At 39.8% G+C, this 20,783-nt stretch overlaps 1 protein-coding gene across 3 annotated transcripts in view; it reads right to left on the reverse strand.

Annotated features, from left to right (window-relative positions):
• FILIP1 (filamin A interacting protein 1) overlaps positions 1–20,783 on the reverse strand; it is a 113,771-nt gene that overhangs the window by 70,979 nt on the left and 22,009 nt on the right. For 2 of the 3 annotated variants that reach the window (XM_009564759.2, XM_054062223.1), the window contains exon 2: positions 13,399–13,539. The exons of the other annotated variant lie outside the window; for it this stretch is intronic. The gene's annotated coding sequence lies outside the window, so the exon portion shown is untranslated. The remainder of the gene's footprint in view (positions 1–13,398; positions 13,540–20,783) is intronic. 3 annotated transcript variants of the gene reach the window in all.

Consider the following 20,783-nt stretch of genomic DNA (forward strand, 5'->3'; position numbering starts at 1 on the left):
AACAAACAGACTGAAGAAAGCTTAAGAAAGGTCCGTCTGTATGTCTAAAACTTGTCCAGTTTTTATATCAATACATCTAATGGATCAATAGATCCACTGCTTCCAAATCTTTCCTCTTACTTGAATTCACTTCTGGATTTAGTTTGCAGCTTGTTTGTTAGTCAAACGCATGCTTCTAAACAGTGCTGACATCCCACACTTTTCTGATAAGGATCTCAGAGCAGCAGTTCACTAGTGTTGGGGCAAAACCTAAAATACATTGACTAATAAGCTTGGCTAATGTTACACTGGGCCTGCTACAGCTTGCTATTTACTTGACTCAGGCTGGTGTCATAAATCTCTCTCACATTAGCTTTGCATTTTGGTAGTTTCACACTCAGCAGGAAGACCATCTTTTGATTATCATTGGTTACTCATGTCTTAACTTCATTAATTCAGTGGAATTTGTCCAGCAGCATTAACAGGGACAGAATTAGACCTGATGTTTTTGAGTGGGTTTCACAATGAGATTCCTTGCATTTTAGGTCTGCTTCTGGCCAAACAATATGTGATACAGGTATACAATGACCTTTAACTTCCTCAATGCTTATGTAGCATGTTTTTCATCAAACAGTTTGGATTAAACACATGAATTACACTTTCTAAAAACAGATCTCCATTATAAGCATGAACAATACCTGAGAACCTCAGGAAATCTTTTAGGTCTTAGGTTTGTAATGGAAAAATAAACATTGTACTATGTTTCCTCTCAGATAGGGCTTTTCAATTTGTTTAACTTTAATGGGTTTTAAACTTTCCAACCATGCTTCCTGTGAGGAGAGAGCACTTGGGATTCAATCTTTCTCTATTTTCTAAGTGTTTCCTTCTGAGTCCCTGTGGGTCACAGCCTTCAGACACTTTCTTCCCTAAACCAAACCTGTTTTTCATGGCTTGCAGTGAATGGCTGCACAGCTCTAGAACATCCTACATGTTTTAAAAATAAATATTGTAAGTCTGTCTTACATATATTTTCCAGAGGAAAACATTATTACGTTACAGTGTATTTTGCTTAGTAACATGCCGTGTTAGTGATTTCTCCTTAGTAAGATGACTTCACTGCTAGACCTGAAGGTGCACAATTAATTTTGAATTTAACTCATGACTAGTTGAGACGTATCATCCACCTCTAGCATGGCATCATCAGCCAGATGCACTTAGCTGGATATGTGAGACCTCAGGAAAAGTGGCGCGTCCCCCTGTCACATCATAACTCCAGGCAGCTGCTTTGATCCATCTGTCCCTGTGGGAGCTGAGATAACAATTTGTGAAACCACCTGAAGACTAAGTAGTTCACTATAGGTTTATAAGCACTCTAACAGAGAAACAAGGAATGACTATTTAATGTGTGCTTTTACTCGGTGTAAATCAATATAGGTTCACAAATGACAGATGCAAATTTCTTTTATTAAATTTTTTTAATAAAGCAGCAGAGCAGCCTAACCAATTAAACTGGAGTTTTGTATCAACCAGCTAATTAGAATATGATTGTCACTAAAGGAAGGAAAACAGCTTTTTAAAAATTTCTTTAGCACTTGTCGATTTATTTTGCAGCAAGTCTTTCATCACAGTAAGGGTAGTAGATGGTATGCCACTTTCAGGGGTGTTGCCCCTAGCAGCCTTTCTTTGTGTAAAAGCCTGCCAAGATCAGTGTAATGCTAACGCCTGCTCTGTCTTCAGCTGTGACATTGGTACTTTTCCAACATGTTACCCAAATGCAAAGGTGTTGTGTGCTGAAGCCAGAGATTCAGGTGAATTCAAGCATATATGGTAACAGAAAAGGCTAATGTTTTTACATTCACACAGTCATTTCCAAGGAGCCTAAGGGCCAATCTACGGCATAATCCAGCTGTCGTACAGTGCTCTAGGAATACAAAGCAGCTGTAGGGATGACTGAGTTTTAATTGGAGGGCCGTGAAGTAGCCAGAACATACCAGTGATCTTGGCTGAAATACTGCGTGCTGGAAAGGAGTGCTTAGTATTATCGTTTTGGACATACGTCTGTATTTCTGATGGCATCATGATAAAGAAGAAAAAAGTTCCTGACCAGTTGCATGACATTGTTTTGGTATGCAGATACAAAACTCCTAAAACTTTGCCTATCTGTTGTTTCAGCAGGGTTCCAAAATTGACTTTGGAGACACTGCCAGCCTAACCCTGGTAACAAATGTCCTGCTGCTGTCTGCCCTGATCACATCTCTAGATTTTACAGCATTCCTGATCTGCTAAAGAGACTGTGTTCCCTGAAGAAATAGCTGGTAAGATTTATAATGACTTCAGCATTTAGTATTTAACTCTACTGTTGTTTTTTTCCACTCCTCATCATATTGTATATTAAACTGAAAAGTTTTTCCTAACATCTCAGTGAAACAAGAAGTCTTTATGTGATAAATTACCTTGATTTCAGCATATATTGGCTATTCACTTCAACATGTGCTCGGTGCATTGGCACCTGGCAGGGAACTCTTCATCCTCTTTTCTGTTTCACTGGTTTGCTAAGCTATAAGCAGAAAGGATAAATGCTATGATTATTTGCTTGAGTTTGTATTGCTGTTCTGGGCATGGTTCCTTTGGTTTTCACAAGTTAGCAATCTACACACAAGATTTTATGAAATAACCTTTATGTTAGTTTTACTGACATCAGGAGGAGGAAATCTGTGAGGAATTTGCTGAGCACGATGTCAGGAGAGGACAGGCTGCATGCTGTTCCAAATCTTTCCCCCGTTGACGGCAATTTGTTCTCCCTAGAGCTCTTGAAACGACAGGTTAGATTAGGCTGTTACTAGTGCTATTAGAATCAGATAGTGCAAAAGAGTTCTTTGAACTTAACCTGTAATCCCTCCTACTAATCAGACATACTGATTTTGGCTCCATAGCACTTTCTCATATAGGAGTAGTAATAATAATAATAAATATGATTATCATGATGATGTTATCATACACACACACACACACAAAGTTGATTTACAGCCATGATATGGTTGTTGCCTTTGGCTATGAACTTTTAGTCTGGAGTTCAGTTGCAGGTCTAACTGATTAAGATATCACCTGAAAGTTCTGAGTTTCTGACAGGCGAACAGTGCATTGTAGAGTCGGTACAGTTGGGTTATTAGTGAGCCAAAATTGGAATTGTTTCTCAGCTGTGGCTTTAGGAACTTTGTGATGGGGAACTCTATCTTTCAGAGGCTTGGCTGTGCAGACATTTGGAGTGGAGCAAAGTGCCGTGCAAAAGTGCCTGGTACACAGAGGAGGTTGCTGAGAACTAAGGCACTGAGATTAACCCAAATCTCTGCCTAGTAATGTATAGCACCAGGAGTGAAAAAGAAGTTAAAATATGCTCAAAATTGAGAACAAATAATATAAAACCTCCATCAGATATGAAACAACCCACAAGTGAGAAGGAGAACTGGAAAACTTTTTCAATAGTATCAGTCTGTATTTGCAAGCAGTAGATACCAACAAAAAAAAACACCAAACAAAAATTCAAAAAAATGACAGCTTCTCAGATGTCAGGAAGAGAGGAAGACACGGACACCAAATTGATCTTGTTGGTTTAGAAGTCCTCAGCAAGAACCACAGCAGATGGGGATGAATGGCTCTAGTCCCAAGGAAACCAGATTGCCAGAACTAAGGCTACATGGCCTCAGAGGTGTGGCTTTCACAGGACAAACATGTAGCATTCGTACTACCTTAGGGACAGATTAAAATTATTGGTTTTATTACTAGTTATTGCTTATTATTAGTTATTCCAGGCTGTTTTTCCTGGACTCTGCGATGTTTGTTATTATTGTTCTGTCTGACTTGAAGAAATACAAAGGAATCATGCTACCAAGGGCTTGTCATAGGACCAGGTAGGAACTGATGTCTGTATTGTGCGGAGGTGTGTGCTGAGCAATGCTGCCCAGTTGGAAATGGATGCTGCATGAAACAGATGTGTTGGACTTCGAACCGTGCAATAGCTGAACATCATGGCAAAGGAACGCAGACCTCATCCTTGACTTGCTTTTGCAGATGCCTCCAGTATTTGTTTCAATCATACTGGTCAGAGGAGGGTGCTAAACCAAATAACTAATATGATGAAGAACAGAACAAATATCTACACTAAGCAGTTCTGGAGTTTCCTGAGTTTCTAAACATTGACACATAGAGCAATAATCCATTGTGTTCTCTAACTTTCCCTCAATCTCTTGCCCTCATATGCATCATGACTTATCTGCAAGAACAAACGACAAAAGGCCTTCGTTCCTTCTAACATATGTCACCAGTGTGCTTCTATAAGAGTATGTGTTAGCTGCTTGCCCTTGTTGTTGGAGACTGTCATGAAGGTACCAATAGTTTATGAATCAGGACAATTCTCTACTCAGTTAGCAGCTTGAATAAGCAAGCCGTAGGGCTGTAATTTTTATACAGAACAGGAGAGAACTTATGGCTGGTCTAGCTACATAACAACACTACTGCCTTCATCCTTTCACCTGATCTGCCTGCTGCACTGGAAAAGCATTTATCATACAGGTGTTAGGAGGAGAAATACCCAAGCACACGTACTGAACTTCATGTGCTGAAGAAGAATAGTTCATGTCATCCTGTTTATGCTGCCTCCATAGCAGGGTTTGCACGGTCTGCACTGAGAGTTCTACTCTGTGGGCTCCTTCCCACCCTGTAAGCCCTTTGCCTGATGCTGCAGATTGGATTGGTTCGCGGGCTGCACCCACTGCCTCTGTTCAAGCGAGGGGGAAAGGCCACGGCGCTGCTCAGAGGAGCCTGTGCGGGGAGAAGATATTGCCCTCTGGCAGACGGGTGTCATGGTGTCTCCCTCATTTTGTCATACTATACACGAGGTCTCATCGGTGGAAGAGACTTGAGTCTTTAACTATGAGAAATACGGAGAAATTGTCCCCATCATGGATATCTGACAAAAATGCAGTGACTGTTTTAGATGCTGGAAACACTTTTTTTCCTCTATCAAGTCACCACTGCCCCATTATTCCCTAATCTACTTTGGTGAATGAAACTTTTCTTTTTATGCTGCTTGCAAATAGTGTAGAAAATTAGCAAAGTTATAGCAGACACGCTTGTTGAGGCATGAGAATCAGCAAAGCCTTTTTACTTTATCAAAGATTTATTTTTATAGCTTCTAAAAGTGATTCTTCTAACAGTGGAGCATAGTAGCACATGGATTGTATTCATCAAGGATTATATGAATAATAGTTATTTTACTTTAAAAAATAAGCATAAATGTATTCTCAAGAAGAAAGAGATATCTGAAAATTCTATATACAGGTACGACTCTGAACAGGTATGAACTACATGAAAGCACAAAAGGATTTCACAAAACTAAAAGGGGAAACCCAGCCATCTCTAAGGCAGATTTATACTGCTTTAACACTACTTTCTTAATTCCAAGATAAACTGTTCTCTGGCTAAATTATAGTACAGATTTACAAAGAACAGAGTTTATGCTGGTATAATTCCATTCATTTTGTCATTTTCAGGAAAACTTGTGGTTTCAGCTGGAATACTTTAATTGAGTAATGCATGCTGACCAGCTAAGGAGTAACGTGTTTCACAAAGATTCATGTTTCCCAGGCTTCATCTGGAAAAACATCTTGGATGCATGAGGCCTGAGGAATGATAAGCTATTAGATCATCATTCCATCAAAAAAATAAACTTTTATATATCACTCTACCCATGTTTTGATTACTGTGCTTCCCAGCTGCCAGAAAGTACAAACAGGAGTCATAGAGAAGAGACGGCTCAAGTAGCTGACACCACCAGACAAACATGACCCTAGGTCTGACGAGGGCTTAGATATTTTTTCTCCAGAGTGGCTATGTGGCTGAAATGGTCTGGCTAGGAGCAAGGTACCTGGCAACAGTGCTAAATATCTGCATTGCAGCATTTTTAGCACGTTTCAGCTGACATGGGAGTAGGTTGGTTGCTACTCATCCCTCTTCCTGGCTTGTTTCCAGCCCACTGGAGGGTCCAGTGCCTAGGACTACTCCTTACTTGAAGGAAAAGCACAGATCCCTGGAGGAAAGAAATGCCCCTGCTTCCTGGGGCTGTGTACCTTACTCCCAGATGATGGAGACTATCTCAAGGCATAGCCACCCCGGAGGAGGAGTGCTGAATGAGCACTGTGCCCTGTCATGATTCTTCAAATATAGTTTTACAGCTTTCTGCCCTTTTGATTTGTGCCATTCCAATTTAAAATCTAACCGTGAACTTCAATTGAAGTTAAAGTTAGTAATGTCACCATTCGTTTCAGTCCAAACCCACTAAACATTTGTTTTATCACCTGACAGCCAGAACGTGCCTGGAAAATGGTAAGAGAGGTGATGCAGATTAGCTTGCCTACCAAAGATTTTTCACTCCTGCAGATGGGTAATCTTTGGTGTTAGGTAAGCATTAGCCATTTCGTTTCGTTGACAGCATAGGACCGCGCTGACAACCTGCAAGATCAAATATACTGTGGGCTAATGAGCCACGCTATGTCTTTTGTAAGTAGATTCTAAAGACCGCTGCTCTTATAACACTACATTTTCTGCTTCCAAGATGGCAGGAAACTGCTGAAGGCAGCGATAGACAGGAGCATGCTGGCATCATCACAGCTCTTGCCTCCAAATCCCTAGTCCCTAACCTTACAAGTCATTCTTCGATCCTTGCAACCCTACTTTGACCTAGGAATAAGCTACGGGACAAAAAGGGAATGCACTTAGGAAATGAGGATACTAACTCGTATTGGCTTTCTACAAGACCTATTTCAAGTTTTTTTCATTTTAAAATTATTTTTTGTTTCAAAATTAACTTGGATTTAAACAAGTGTGAGACAAAAAAGCAAAATTTCCCAAATGTAAACTTCAGGCTTTGGGTCAAGGGAAGTATTTTGCTGTCTCTTACTGACCAGATGTGAATCATGAATCCTGTATTCTCTCCAGTAACCATGATTTGCACAGCTCTGATTTTACTGAAACCAGTAAATAACTATAGCTATATTTTACATTTGACTAATTTATCCTTCTTTGTTTTTTAAAAATAACAAAAATAATCACAATGTAGATACCCTTACAGATTTTGGACCAAAGGGAAAAATTATACAGAGGACCTGTATCCTCTATAAATATTGTCTCCAGGAGACAACAGGGTAAAAACACATCTGCAGCATCTCAAATTTCAGCTGTCAACCAAAGCAGGGAGCAAGTTCCAAATCTCTCTCAGTGACTCCTTTGTAGGAAGATTCAGTTGTTGATAGACACAGAGTACCAGCTTGCACATGAATGCCTGGTCCTTTAGTGAGAGGTGAATTTAACCCCCTCTGTTAGACTGGGCTGCCTTCCACCTCCCAAAAGCTTTCTCCTCTGTGAAGTTTAATTGCTTTCAAAATAAGGACTTAAAAATAGTGTCTGATATTAAACCTGCCCTTGAGTTTCACTATCAATGTTGCTTGCTTTACAATAATATTATCCCTGTTGAGGGTAAAAAAATAGGAATTCTCTGGCTACATGTGTCCTGCAGATTAACCATGGCCAGGACTGCTCTCTGACTGTGAGGCCAGCTGTCCTGGAAAATCCTTCAGGCTCTTAAGCCCTTTTAGCATCCATAACATGCTGGCTGCATCCACACTGCCTACTGGGAATTGCTGCTAGCCGGTGCTGACTCCCAAAATACACTCTCAAATGGTTCAGAAGGGTAAGTGGCCTGACCAAAAGTGTTCTGGGGACCACTCAAAAGGTTTAATGAGTATAGACATTCCCCTTCCAGTATCCATGCTTATGCCCTGGCACTGTTTAATTTACAGTCTATCTTTTCCACAGCCTGCTCCTTTACAAACAAAGGAAATGGAAAACTAATCAGCCATGCAAAGGGAAAGTGCAACTCACCATAAATACACAGTCTGCAGAGAGAAAATAGGCAGAGGGTGGTGGGAAAATAGAAAAGAATCAGTAATTTTCAAGTAAGTTAAGTCAAGGCATGCAGAGTATATTACTTATTCTAGAGGTATATTTTTAAGTTGCTCTTGAGAGATGGTCTGGAGATAGAGCAGCTCAGTAGGGATCAGGAAGAGGTTGTGCAACATCCCCACTTCACACCAGCCTCCTCCTGACTTTTGCTGGGCTTGCTGGCACAAACTTTGAGCCCTTCTGCTTCATGTCACTGATAAGAGGACTAGCACATCCGAGGCTCCAGAGTGGTCCTTGCATTATTCAAAGCCCCAGCCTTCACTTGTCATTACTATTTGTACAGAGGTAAAAGGAAAGGAGAGTCATTCCTGGCAGTGCCAGCCCAGTAACTGTCATTATTTCCCAGTAATCCTGCAGGCTTTCCACTGACTTCAGAACTTGTGGCAAAGAAAGTAGAGAAATAATGTCAGCCTAACTGATTTAAATCCCTCATGCTGACATGAGGGATTTTGCTTAGCGCAAAAACTTGCAGATACCTCACCTGGGCTTTGAAAATGGCCTCATCCACTTTAATAGCTTTCATTTATAGAAACCATGTTTACATGCCTTTTCTAATGTCTTGGTTTCAAAATCCCGAGACAGTTTCTTCACTTCAAAAGAATGAAGTTAAAGAGTTATCCTGCATCTACAGGTTGGGTGGGTTTTGATCTTTTTTTTGAACAGCCTTGTCAATGTTAATCTTCTCAAATCCTCACTTGGCTTTCTAGTTCATAGCAAAAAGTTAGGTTGAGCCAAAAACACAGCATAGAGACTTTGAGTATGGAAGAAAGAGAACAGAAAGAAGCAAATAAATATCTCTGCATGGGCTTGGTCTCACATTAACATAACTGAAACTACCTGCTGCCTGACTCCAGTTGTTTTAATCATAGTATCACAGTATCATAGTATCATAGTATCATAGTATAGGTTGGGTTGGAAAGGACCTTAAAGATCACCTAGTTCCAACCCTTCTGCCATGGGCAGGGATACCTCCCACTAGACCAGGCTGCCCAAGGCCCCATCCAACCTGGCCTTGAACACTTCCAGGGATGGGGCAGCCACAACTTCCCTGGGCAACCTGTGCCAGTGTCTCACCACTCTCATGGGGAAGAAATTCTTCCTAATGTCCAGTCTAAATCTGCCCCTCTCCAGTTTATACCCATTCCCTCTGGTCCTATCCTCACAAGCCATAGAAAAAGAGCTCCTACAAATGGAGGGGGGGCTTAATAATGTTAATAACCAAGACATAAAGAAATCCTACATGAAGATAAAATCATCTGCACTGGTATAAATTCACACTGCTCAGCTTTAAGTATCTCACTTGGGCGACTGAGCTAGGAGTTTAGGTTTCATCCATAATCTGCAGTGTCTTTGAAATGGAGACCAGGTTCTCTGAGGCTATGTTAAGACTTCAGGCATGTTCTTGTCCTCACACGTGCAGCTCCAGTGACCACTTGCTGAAGGCCACCATGGCTCCTGTCTATCAGGGAAAGCATTCCCTGATTTTCTTTCCACGGAAAATTGTGCTAGGCAGAAGGTGACGTTGCTCCAGCCTCCATATGAGAGGACCTGGCTGGAGGGCACTCCTGCCACCTGCTCCTGGCATGTGCTAACAGGTCTCAGTTTTGCCCCTCTGAGTCACCACTGACCTCTCTAAAGAGGTTATGCCCCTAATTTAAGCACAACAGCAAAGTGACTGAGAAACTGGTGTCACCCATCACAAAGGCCAGATTTGTTGTTGGGTGGGAAGGCAATAACAGTTATGTGGCACCTCATTATCAGCATCTGACACAGTTGCACATTGTGTTAATGAAGTCACAAAATCAAGTGGCTTGTGCTGTTGGAATGGATTTTCTACAAAGCATCAATACACTGACTGCTGAGAGGAGCAGAGGACCCAGTATTTCTAAAACGTACTGAAAAGAGTCAAAAGCTCACCCTTACTGGGCTATCTAACTGGGAAATGAGCTCATGTGCCGAACTCTTTTTCTTGGCAGGAAAAAGGGGGGAATTTTGCCATTATTACCCAAACCAAGCAATTTAAGAAACAGCAACAAACAATGTCTCTATGTTAGCTTTCTTTTACTTTGAATAAATGAAACTAGAGACTCATTTTTAATAATTAATGTAATTATGAAAAAAAGTTAATCATGAAATTTTCAAGTTCCTATTTCCTATGAGGAGGTGGATGAGAGAAAAGCAATGTGGGTCACTGTTGCTGGTGGGTGCCTCTACATACTGAGGCATCACTGTGTCTTTCAGTACAGATTTAAAAGACTGATTTGACTTTTCACAATAATGCCAAAAAGTTTGCTCATCATCTGAGAAGAAAAAACAGTAGGAGAGGTATTTACTGATGGTGTATGATTGGTAAATCAGGTAAGAAATCAGGTAAACAAGTAGTACTTAAATACAGAAATTACCATTCCTCTTTATTTAGTGAAAAACTGTCTGACCCAGCATTTATGTAATGTCTCAGCATTACTTATTTGTTTACTTAAATATTTCTCAGCTGCCTTCAAGGAAGTCTAGGTGACTGAGAAATTACTTTAGGCTGCTTCTCCTGTGCATGTGTGGTAGACCCATGGCCTTGGCCAGGACCTGCTGCAGTTGCTGTTGGCAGCTCCATCATATCTTGGCTCTGCAGGGAGTGAGCTGGACTCGGCAGCACTGCCCAGGCAGTAAATGCTTTACTCAGGTGTAAATGCTAGTTATGGTCAAAAGCCTAATTATCCCTCCTGCCTCTGAATTGCTCAAAATGGTTTTGTTGTTTCTTTTTAGCTTCTCAGTGTGGTTTGGGAAAAAAGATTGACCAGTTTTCCTGCTGTGAGGAAGCAAATTCACCTCTTGTCAGATTAAGGTACTATATTTAGTTATCCTAAGAAAAAAGATTTAGCAGTAAGTATTCTCACATGCTTATTTTACATTTCACTTACTGTTTGATTCTATCCCTACTGACAATACCTATGTGAGCTTTGAGTACCTCCTCTTTCCTTCTAATAGTCTCTGCACAAGGACATAGATAAGAGCTTTTCCTTATCTGTATTTGTCCATATGCGCGCTGCAGGAATTACAGAGGAGAAAGAGTTTTTTGTCAGACCTGCCCAGCTGAAAGTAAAGGGCAGGTCTCCAGAGCACACAGTAGCTTACTGGTAAGTCAGCGGTCCAGAAAAAGCAAGCTCAGACTGTTCAGTTGAGCCTGCACTGAGAAAAAAGAAAAGTCAGGACAAAGTCCTGATGTTGATATTGTAAATATTTCTGTAACAAATTATTAAAAGTATTTTATATCTTTAAATCTGAAAGACTCTGCTAAACTAAATGTAATCTGAGGAATACATATACTTGTTTATTATTATAATATCAGCTAGGAAACTATATTCAATTAATCATGTTCATTTCTATTAAGTTACACTTTCAGATTTTGTTTTATTGGCACAGTGCTTTAGGATTTGTATATCACTCTCTTAGAGAAACTATTAAATTCAATCAAAGCCCAAAAAAAGCTATTTGTCTCCATATTAAGTTAATTCCAAGTTAATTCCAAAACCTGGTATCCTGTACAACACCATTGACCTGATGCCGAACAATCAGGATAAAAACAAATATCATTCACGAGTTTGTCAGTCAATTACAGGACTGCAAAACCAACATGATATGAAAAGTCTCCCAGCTGGGAGTTTGCCATGTGCTTGATGTAAGGTAGCTATCATGCTTGCAAGAATACATTGTAATTGCACTTACTGATGTAAATGTTAATATTATTTTTTGGCATAAAAAAACCTGCAAAAGCCTTCATGGAAAAATGTTTGGCAGGACATGGCAGCGTGGTAGCATGGCTCAGTTGTAGCACTGGCTTTCCAGGCTCTAGAAATCACCTGGCTACATCCCATGGAAAGCAGCAAACACAAAGTATTTGGCAAACCTTGGACTTGTATAAGCGTATGTGTCGAAGAGAAAGGATTATAATTGAAGGGATAGGAATATCTAATAAATAAAAAGATTGTCAGAACCCAGTATTTAGCATTATGGCACAGATATCATGAACTCATGCGCCAGCAGCAGGCTTAGCTCCCCTGCCCACTGCTCCGCCAGGGTATGAAATAATGTTGTTCAAACAATTCCTGAAGGTAGCCAAATACACAACATTATCTCTATTTAAATAAGCAAGAACAAGGCTGGAGAGTTCTGTGTGTGTACCTGTCACTGACTGATCTCTTATACCCTGAAGATGCATTTCTGGAAAAGAAAAAAACCCAGAAGTGTTTTTCCTGTTGTATCTTCAGAAAAAGCTGAAAAGTGCAAATTTATTAGGCTTTCTAAAACTTCAGAAAAACTTTTCCAAATGCCTATAAAGGTTGAGGATTAAATAAATGGTCCATCAAAGTGATAGGACAGTTACTAGACTTAATAACACATGTGTATTTTTAAATAAAAAGAAAATACCATGTAGGGTTTTTTTCAGTTTGGTTTAAAAATTCCATAACTGGAAACAAATCATTAGCAGTTTGTAGTCACATCAGCTTTGTATCAGAAAAAAGTAAAGGTTTTGTTTGAGTAACATTTTTAGGCAAAATAGTAGCTATACAAGTTTAAAAAAGAAAATAACTTATTTATGCCGTTAATGGAAATTAGCATTATGAATGACAGAAGGAGTATTATATGATGTATTGCAGTTTTCAACCAACTGAAAATAGAAAAGCTATACAAGCCATAAAAATTGCACAATGCACAGCTTTCAGTTCCAGGAAGATCATGTTTGCAATCCTTTACTACAAATGGAGTTGCTTTCTGACTGTTGAGATAGATCTGCCGGGGACATAATTAATAAAGACAATCCTGAGCTTTCCAATTGAGTCAGACATTTTAAAATATTATACGATATTGGGCTTAAAGTTGTGTAATTTTTCTAAAATCATTTAGTTATTGCCTTCCAGTTTTTGAGCTGGGTTCACAATTTCAAATTATATTCCAGCATTGTGAGACATTTTAAAACTGGAAATAAAGGTCACTGTACAACCAATGTGAAATCCCAGATGAATATTGTGAGACACCTGGTACGGTCATAAAAGTCAGTGATGCCTGCTGAATTCCTCGTTCTTCTAATGTGTTAACTTGGAATGCTTATTATTTACTTATTATGCTAAATAGTTTCAGGGAAAATAATGTACATTCAGGATGTCCTTGGTAATCCTCAACAGTCCCTGGGGGCTTTGACGGCTCTGCAATTCAGATGAGCCTTTGAAAGACAAGAAATGACACAAATATTTTGGTCACCTCCTGGAGCTGACATCTGCAGGAAGCTCAAGTGTTGCTTTCCAGCCAGGCTATTGCAACGACATCTCCTGAATGTTATTAATTTAGGAGCATGGCTCCCCCTGGAATCTGCTATGTGTCAGCCAAACAGCCCATGGTGAGAAATAATACCTGTGTTGAGGGATGCTTCCAGAGCAGGGGCTTTGCTAGAATCTAGGTCCGGACAGGGGAGGAGGGAGTTGAGGATGGTGGTGTCCCTGTGCCATCACTCTGCTGCTCCCACCTGAGGCTGACCGGAGTCCCTGCTGCTCCCTAGAGAAAAGATAAGGCTCAGGGGCTGCACACAAGAGAAAGCGACAAGAAAGACAGAAGCAGCATGTTCTACTTACTGTGCCTGCCCGCCAGCTGGCTAGCTAGAAAACACAGACTTCCAACCTTAAGAGTGTCTTGAAAATACTTATATTTTTTTAATTCAGAGATTCCTATTGACTTTATCCATGTATTTCCAAAGCCATGACATTGTACATTGACTTGATGTATCCAGCATGCGGTAGGCAATGTGTTTACAGGTATGATACAGTATAGCAACCCAGGTGGCAAAACCTTGAATTCCCGCTGCCTCCTAAGAGCTGGTACCACAAGTTGCGGCTTTCTGCTTTAATTGAGTAATCAACACCAAGTAAACACCTCTATCAAAAAAAAAAAACCCAAACCAAACCAAATACCCAACCCAGCTCTAAAAAGGGAAGAAAAAAACTGGTAGGCAATGTGGGGTTCCTCATTGAGTAGACGAGTAGAATATATGCAGTGCAATGCAATGCAATGAAATGATGAAATGAAAGCAGAAAGTAGACCTATCTATTAGTCACGCTGCATGCAACCTGCAGAGTTCTAGCTGCTCAGTGAGAACACGAGACTCCCTTGGTGGGCCAAGCTGGACAATCCACAGCACAGCAAGAGCTGCAGACTAGTTTCTTTCACAGCTTACAAAGCGAACAAAGAAAGGCTGGGGACATGGTGACAACCCCAAAGACCGTGGAGGTCTAACAGACAATGGAGGGAGCTGGGAGCATTGCTACTGGAAAGCTGGAGATGTGGCAGGGCATAATGGGGAACGAAGCCATAACACTGGAGGGAAACAACATCTCGTGTTGATAAAAGGTCATTCATGCATTTGATTAGTTTGCATAAACAAATGGAATTTGAATCCACCTTGTGGATTCCCTGAATTCTGCCCTGACCTTCTGAACTTCAGCACAGTTATGGTATAAGCAAATTTTCGTAGGTCAGACCCACTACAGACACAGCTAGCACGGGAAGATCAAAGCCAATGGATCTGAGCAGCGATGTGTCCGGGTAGTCTCAGTGGCCGGACTTGGGGTACCAGAGGGCTTGTCAGTGCCGTGAGACCATGGAGTTTTTTCCTTTGGTAAAACACAAAGCTATGAACTTTTTAAAGAAAACAGTAACAATTTTGTTCAACTCTACAGACTGACTGTTATTTAAATAACTTCCGTTTTCTCCTAATAACAATTAATTCATAGTAGTGACATTACTGTTAAAATTCAGTCTTGAACACCTATTTCTAGGAGAAATTTGAGCAATTGCCCATCTATTTATTTAGTAACTCTTACAAGTGTAAGAATTCAGGTTATCATGCTGTTATACCCACAAGCTCTGAATCACATCTGGCATGACAGTTTACAAGAAGCAAAATGAAATAATTTGTATGAGGCACATGGCATTTACAGAAATTTATTCTTTGCCCTGCAAAAGGTTTGCTGTGCAAAGTAGTCTGTGAGAGTTTTCTCACTGATTTGATCAGAGGAAGGATGGAGACTATTGTCTTTAAAAGTTAATATATAACTATCTAGAGCTAATAAAAGAAAGTAAGCCATGTTTCACAATGAAGAGCTTAATTTTCAGTGCAATTCACAAAGTATAAGAATCAAAGAATAGTTTCCTGTCAACCAGCTCATGCTAATTATTAAGATTACAAAAATGGTGAACCAAAGCTTAATAGGTCAAACTCTGACCTCATTTGTCTTGAATCTTCTGAACTTAAAGAACATACTCTGGATTTTCATAAGTCTAAATAAGATGAAAATCTCATGCACTGAATGCAAAACCAAAAGTAGTGTTCGTGATTTGCAGAAATCTTGTTCACAGGAAACATTGTTTAAAAATAGGCATTTAAGAGGACTTTTCCTTCAGTGTATATTGTTCCAAAGTCGTCTCACAAGTGTATTAACTACACTTGAATATTCCCAACAGGGGACATCCCCAAACACAGTTAGGACTTGAGTTATTTAGATTCTCTGATGTTTTACAAAGCAGCACGATAAGGTAGATGGTTTACACTACTGTGGAAAATGGTTTTGTTTCATTAAGCTTTAAAATATCTTGAGATAATATTTATGCCTATGCTTGCCTTATTCTGTTTTGTAATAACTAAGTGATGTTACAGTAAACGTGGTGAGCAAAGGAAACAGGATTAGTATCACTGTATTTAAAGAAAATACTCTCCGTTATACCTTGTGTTGTACTGAATAGCCCATGGGGTTTTGCCACTGACTTAGATAAAGCTGGTATTTCACTCACAGCCATCATATATATATATATAAATGTTCCAAGTCACCCATTACGCTAATGAAAGAAGCAGCTTTGCTTGCAAACTTCGCCTTACTAACATTTTTAACCTTATAGGGCTACAATAATATCACAACCCTTTGCACAGCAGGATGCCTCTTGGGCAATTTTTTTTTGCATGTCAGTTGTTGAGAGTTTTAATCAAATGCACTGAATAGAACCACTTTTGTTTGTTGCTTTCAGTGCAGTAATATGAAGCTATTGATTCTCTCCAGATTTGTTTTGGGGAAAGCCTCTCAGCTTTCCTCATTCACATAAGCATGCCCCTTTCCCCAGATGCACAACGGATCAAGGAACCAATTTTAGCAGAAGGAAAGCTGAAGTTTTCTTTGGCAGGTTGGCCAAGATACCGTAACGACAGCTATGATGAAAGTCCCCATCTTCCCATTGATCTAAAGCCCCAGTTCCCAGGACCCTCAAAGGAATGGCCAGGGAAAGCAAAGACCTTTCAAAGCTGCTTTTCAGTCCCTTGCAGGTCGAAGCCCAGGCTGCCACACTGGGAATGGTACAATGATGGCCAAGTCCTTCTGGACGGACAGTCTGGTGGGACTCTGTGATGGTCTCACTACGCATTGCTGGTCAGAATAGGACACAAACGGAAACTGATTTTGGCAAGCACCCTATGCCACATCAGTGTGATGGGAGAAGGATTCAGGATGTCTGAAGGGACACCTGCTTCCCACAGCCCACAGGCTACCATGGGGACAGGCAGCATGCGACGGTTTCCAGTATCAAATTGACTGTTCGTTGACAACTATTATCAATAGAATTGTTTGCTGGAATTACAGTCCCATTTCATTTATTGTCAGGGCCCAGGATCCCATGTCAGCCCCTCCCTGAGCCATCAGCTCCTGCCCCAGCATTGGCACAGCAGGGCTAGTCTCCAGCTCAGCCCTACCTGAGCTGAGCCCACTTGGGGACCTACAGCCCATCCAGACCCCAGCCCATCCCCATCACCAGAGAAGTGCCTGATGCCCAGAACTGGGGGAATCCCCATTCCACTACTCCCCACTGGGATTCTCCCAGCTCTCAGACCCCACGAAGTGGCCACCCATGCAGTGCCCTAACATGTATTTCCTGTATTATGCATCTAACCATTTGTAATCATGGTTGGGATCCCCTTCAGCCCTTGCTTAAGAAATAACATGTATTTTAAAAACATTTAATTTTCATTGATCTTCATATGTGCATGTACCAGCTTAAATTTGTGCTTCTCTTTCCCTACAGGTACTACAAAAGCCCTTTTCTCCTTGTCCTACAGAAAAGAGAGAATCTAAAATAGAAGCTAGTGTTTTTATTTCTGAGAAAAACAGGATTGTAGAAAAACAAATGCCCCCCCCAACCCAATTATGTCTCTGCTCCACAACTAACAGAGGCACCCCACAGTCTAGTGATCATGGCTCCAAACACTGGGATGGCAGGCTCAGAACAACTGGGGAGAAGTTTCTGTGAAGCTACCCTTGAAACTTGATTAAACTATCAACTTGGTAAGAATTGAAAGGAAAACATCCAAAAAAGGTTGTTGTCACAGTCTTAACAGCTGGGAGTCAGGAGTTTCCTGGAGTTTTCCAAGAAGCTATGGCACAAGAGACCAGGGGATACTGGATTTGGCTAAATATCCTTTTTTCTGTGGTCCTGGGAGGTTGTGGCATCAGTTGTCCTCACATTCTCTTCTGTTTTCCAGTGGCTGACATTGACAGAAGCACTCTGCAGAGCTGACTCAAGGGAATAAACACCCTGAACTCTGCCACTGAAACTTCTTAAAGTCAACCTGTGAATGCAATTGTGGCTTCTCCAGGAAAGATTTATCAAGTACTATACAGCGTTTACAGGAATTTTCTCAGTCGTTATTGTCAATCAGACTTTGAAAATGCCAGATCCATTTCTTCAATGATTACTATAAAGAAATCTAATCAACTGCATACTCTGTTGGCTGATAACTCTAAAAACTTTCATACCGCAATTTCAATCAACAGCTTAGAAAAAAACACCATGTTTTCTAATAAAGATCCCCTTAAAAGATTTTGAAACCTTTACTCAACCTCCTAAATATTTGGCACAGTACATCCCTACAAGCCTGAAATTATTACTCTGTTTGCTATGGTTTCTTTTATTATACTATTATACAAGACTGTTGTACTTGGTCATTTGTAGCACATTACCTCAGACTTGTCCAGGTACAAAGATGGACTTCTAGGACGATCAGGGGAATAGAGAACCTATCATATGAGAAGACAGAATGAAGAGCTTGGCTTGTTAGCTTAGCAAAATAAAGTCTGTTAAGGGATCCAGTTACTGTCTATAAATATATCAAGGAGGCAAACATCAGGGAGATGGGAGAGCCATTTAAACTAAATGTAACGTTGGCAAGGGAACCCATTGGCACAGATTGGCCAGAATTTAATCTCTGCTAGACCCCAGAAACAGTTTCTCACTTGGAGCAAGGAGATTTGGGAACAATTTTCCAGTTAGAGGAACAGCAGCAAAAATCCTAACTGCACTCACGGTGGAACTCGATAAGTTTATGAAGAGCATTATAAAACTAGATTCTTGCAGTATTAGGACAATAGATTTGATGACCTGTTAGATCTTTCCCAGTCCTCTGTTCCTATGTAAAGCTATAGTATGTCATGCAGATTCTGCAGCCTTTAGCTGTGCATGCTTCAGAACAAGATATGCCAGCATACTTTATGTGTTTCAAGGTATTTTAAATGAAAATAAATCAACCCCCCCAGCCAAACGGTCCACTTTAGTAAGCGTATTTGTTCAGGGTAGCAGTGAAACTTAATTAATTTTCCTTCCTGCAATGACAATAAATTCAATAGAACCCAAAAATATTACAAAATAAACATACTTTACGTTCGGTTGTCCATCATTGAAATTCCTAAGATTGCTGATAATTAGTTCTACTTGTGGTCTAGGTTTACTACAAATTTTACACAATATTTTATCCATGACTTTAAAACCTTTGTAGCTGAAGTTCAACTGTTATTTATGGTGTTCTGCTCTAAGCTATAAATTAATTAGGGACAAGTACATTTTTGTGCTAATGCATTTCATGTTGGAGGGTATCCAAAAGATATAGCTGAAGGAACAGAATTATGATTGTTTCTCATTTACTTTGGTCATAGCACGGGTTGTACACGTGAGAGGAAAGATAGTTTGTTAAAAATAGAGCTGTCTGGTTTTCGAGACACTTTATAGGATTCCAGTTTTTTCATGCTTAAAAGATTGCTTACAGAATCATAGAATGATTTGAGTTGGAAGGGACCTATGCTGAGCCTGAAGGAAAAACCTGTGAACTGCTACAAAGCAGAAAACCTCTTGGGTGAAAAAAGTGCTCGGGGAAAAAAAGTGTATTTTCGCCAAAAGCAGTGAAATACTTACATAAAAATCAATCATTTACAAAAATTATTTCTTTCTAAGTGCACACACAGACACAGAGCCCCGCCAGACGGGACAAATCTATGGCTATGATGGAACTATGCCTATTTTCACTTTCCTGTAGCTCTTCTTTTAAACTTTGATAAACACAGCAGCACACTATCTTCACATAAAGCATACTAGCACAGAGAAGGCAAATTTTACTATGAAGATGCTCAAAACTTTACCATAATATTCTGTCTTATGGTAATTAATAGTACTTTAATCTGATTCACTCTACTCCCATTTAAGGTGGAGTTATTGTTATTAGCCTTTCACTTTCTTAGCCAGTGAAGCTGAAAATCACCAGTTTCTTGTGAACAATGCTAATTTCGGCTCTTCAGATTCAGCGTTAGACACTCAGAAAAAAACGATCCAGTAGAATGAAAACATCTCTCCATTGTCACCAGTTAACGGATGGCTTAGCACCTGAATTATTGACTTCTAATGTCTTTTCCTACCTTATATAAAAGTTCTTTTGAAAGCATTCTAAGCTTCTGGCTTTAGGCAAACATGGTGAAAATCAAGCACTCATTTACATCTGTGTTTGTCCACACAACTTTGCATATATTTTTTCATTTTGATTTTGTTGCCCTTTGGTTTTACCATATGTACATTCATCCACCCATCTTCTCCAGCCTTTTCTTATTCAACATCTGACCTTCATGCTCTCTTCACACTTTTTCTTCTCAACTAAGCAGTCAGTTTTATCTTTGGGTGTGACAATGCTAGTGATTTTCATCATAGCCTCTGTTTCTATTGTCATTATATATTTTTAAGGATTCAGTGAAAAGAGCGATCTATTTTTCATGTTCCTGATTTACCTCAGCAGTCACATGATGTATACACATCAAAACAGTCCTGATTTCTCCTTAAACTGCTATTTTTGTCTCAAGCAAAACTAGCGCTTGATTTGAACAGAAACTGGCCACGTGCTCTGAACTCTTTCAGAAGAAAATTGGTCATGAATAAATGGAAACTGATGAGTTTTCAGAAGACTGATGTTCTGAAACATTTTTTCATACATGGAAGAAATATCCTTGCTATTTTTAATAAAAAACTTGATCCCTATTAAAAAGCAGTTATATGCTGAATTTATGTTTCTGGCACTAGATTCTGAATTTACATATCAGTAATTCAAAACTTTTTACAAAATCTACTCCTTTGATTTGTCAAGATCTATTTGGCATCAGACTGCTAATTCTTAACTCGTTACTCCCACTTTAAAAGTAACATAAAACACTGTATCACCTACTAATTTAAAGCAGGATGTCTGATCTCTTTTCCATCATTGCAAATATAGCAATGTCATCCTAGCCCAGTAACATGTCAAATTATTCTAATCTTCATTTGAAAACTTACAGATTTTTCTTAAAGGCTTGTGCAAAAAACCCAATGTAGTTAGGCATTTTATTCTCAATGCTTAGTATGTGGTTTACTGTGTAAACAGACTGATTTCACCCACCCATAAATTAAATCATCTC

This window comes from Cuculus canorus, chromosome 3 (assembly GCF_017976375.1).
Source record: "Cuculus canorus isolate bCucCan1 chromosome 3, bCucCan1.pri, whole genome shotgun sequence".
Lineage (NCBI taxonomy): Eukaryota > Metazoa > Chordata > Aves > Cuculiformes > Cuculidae > Cuculus > Cuculus canorus.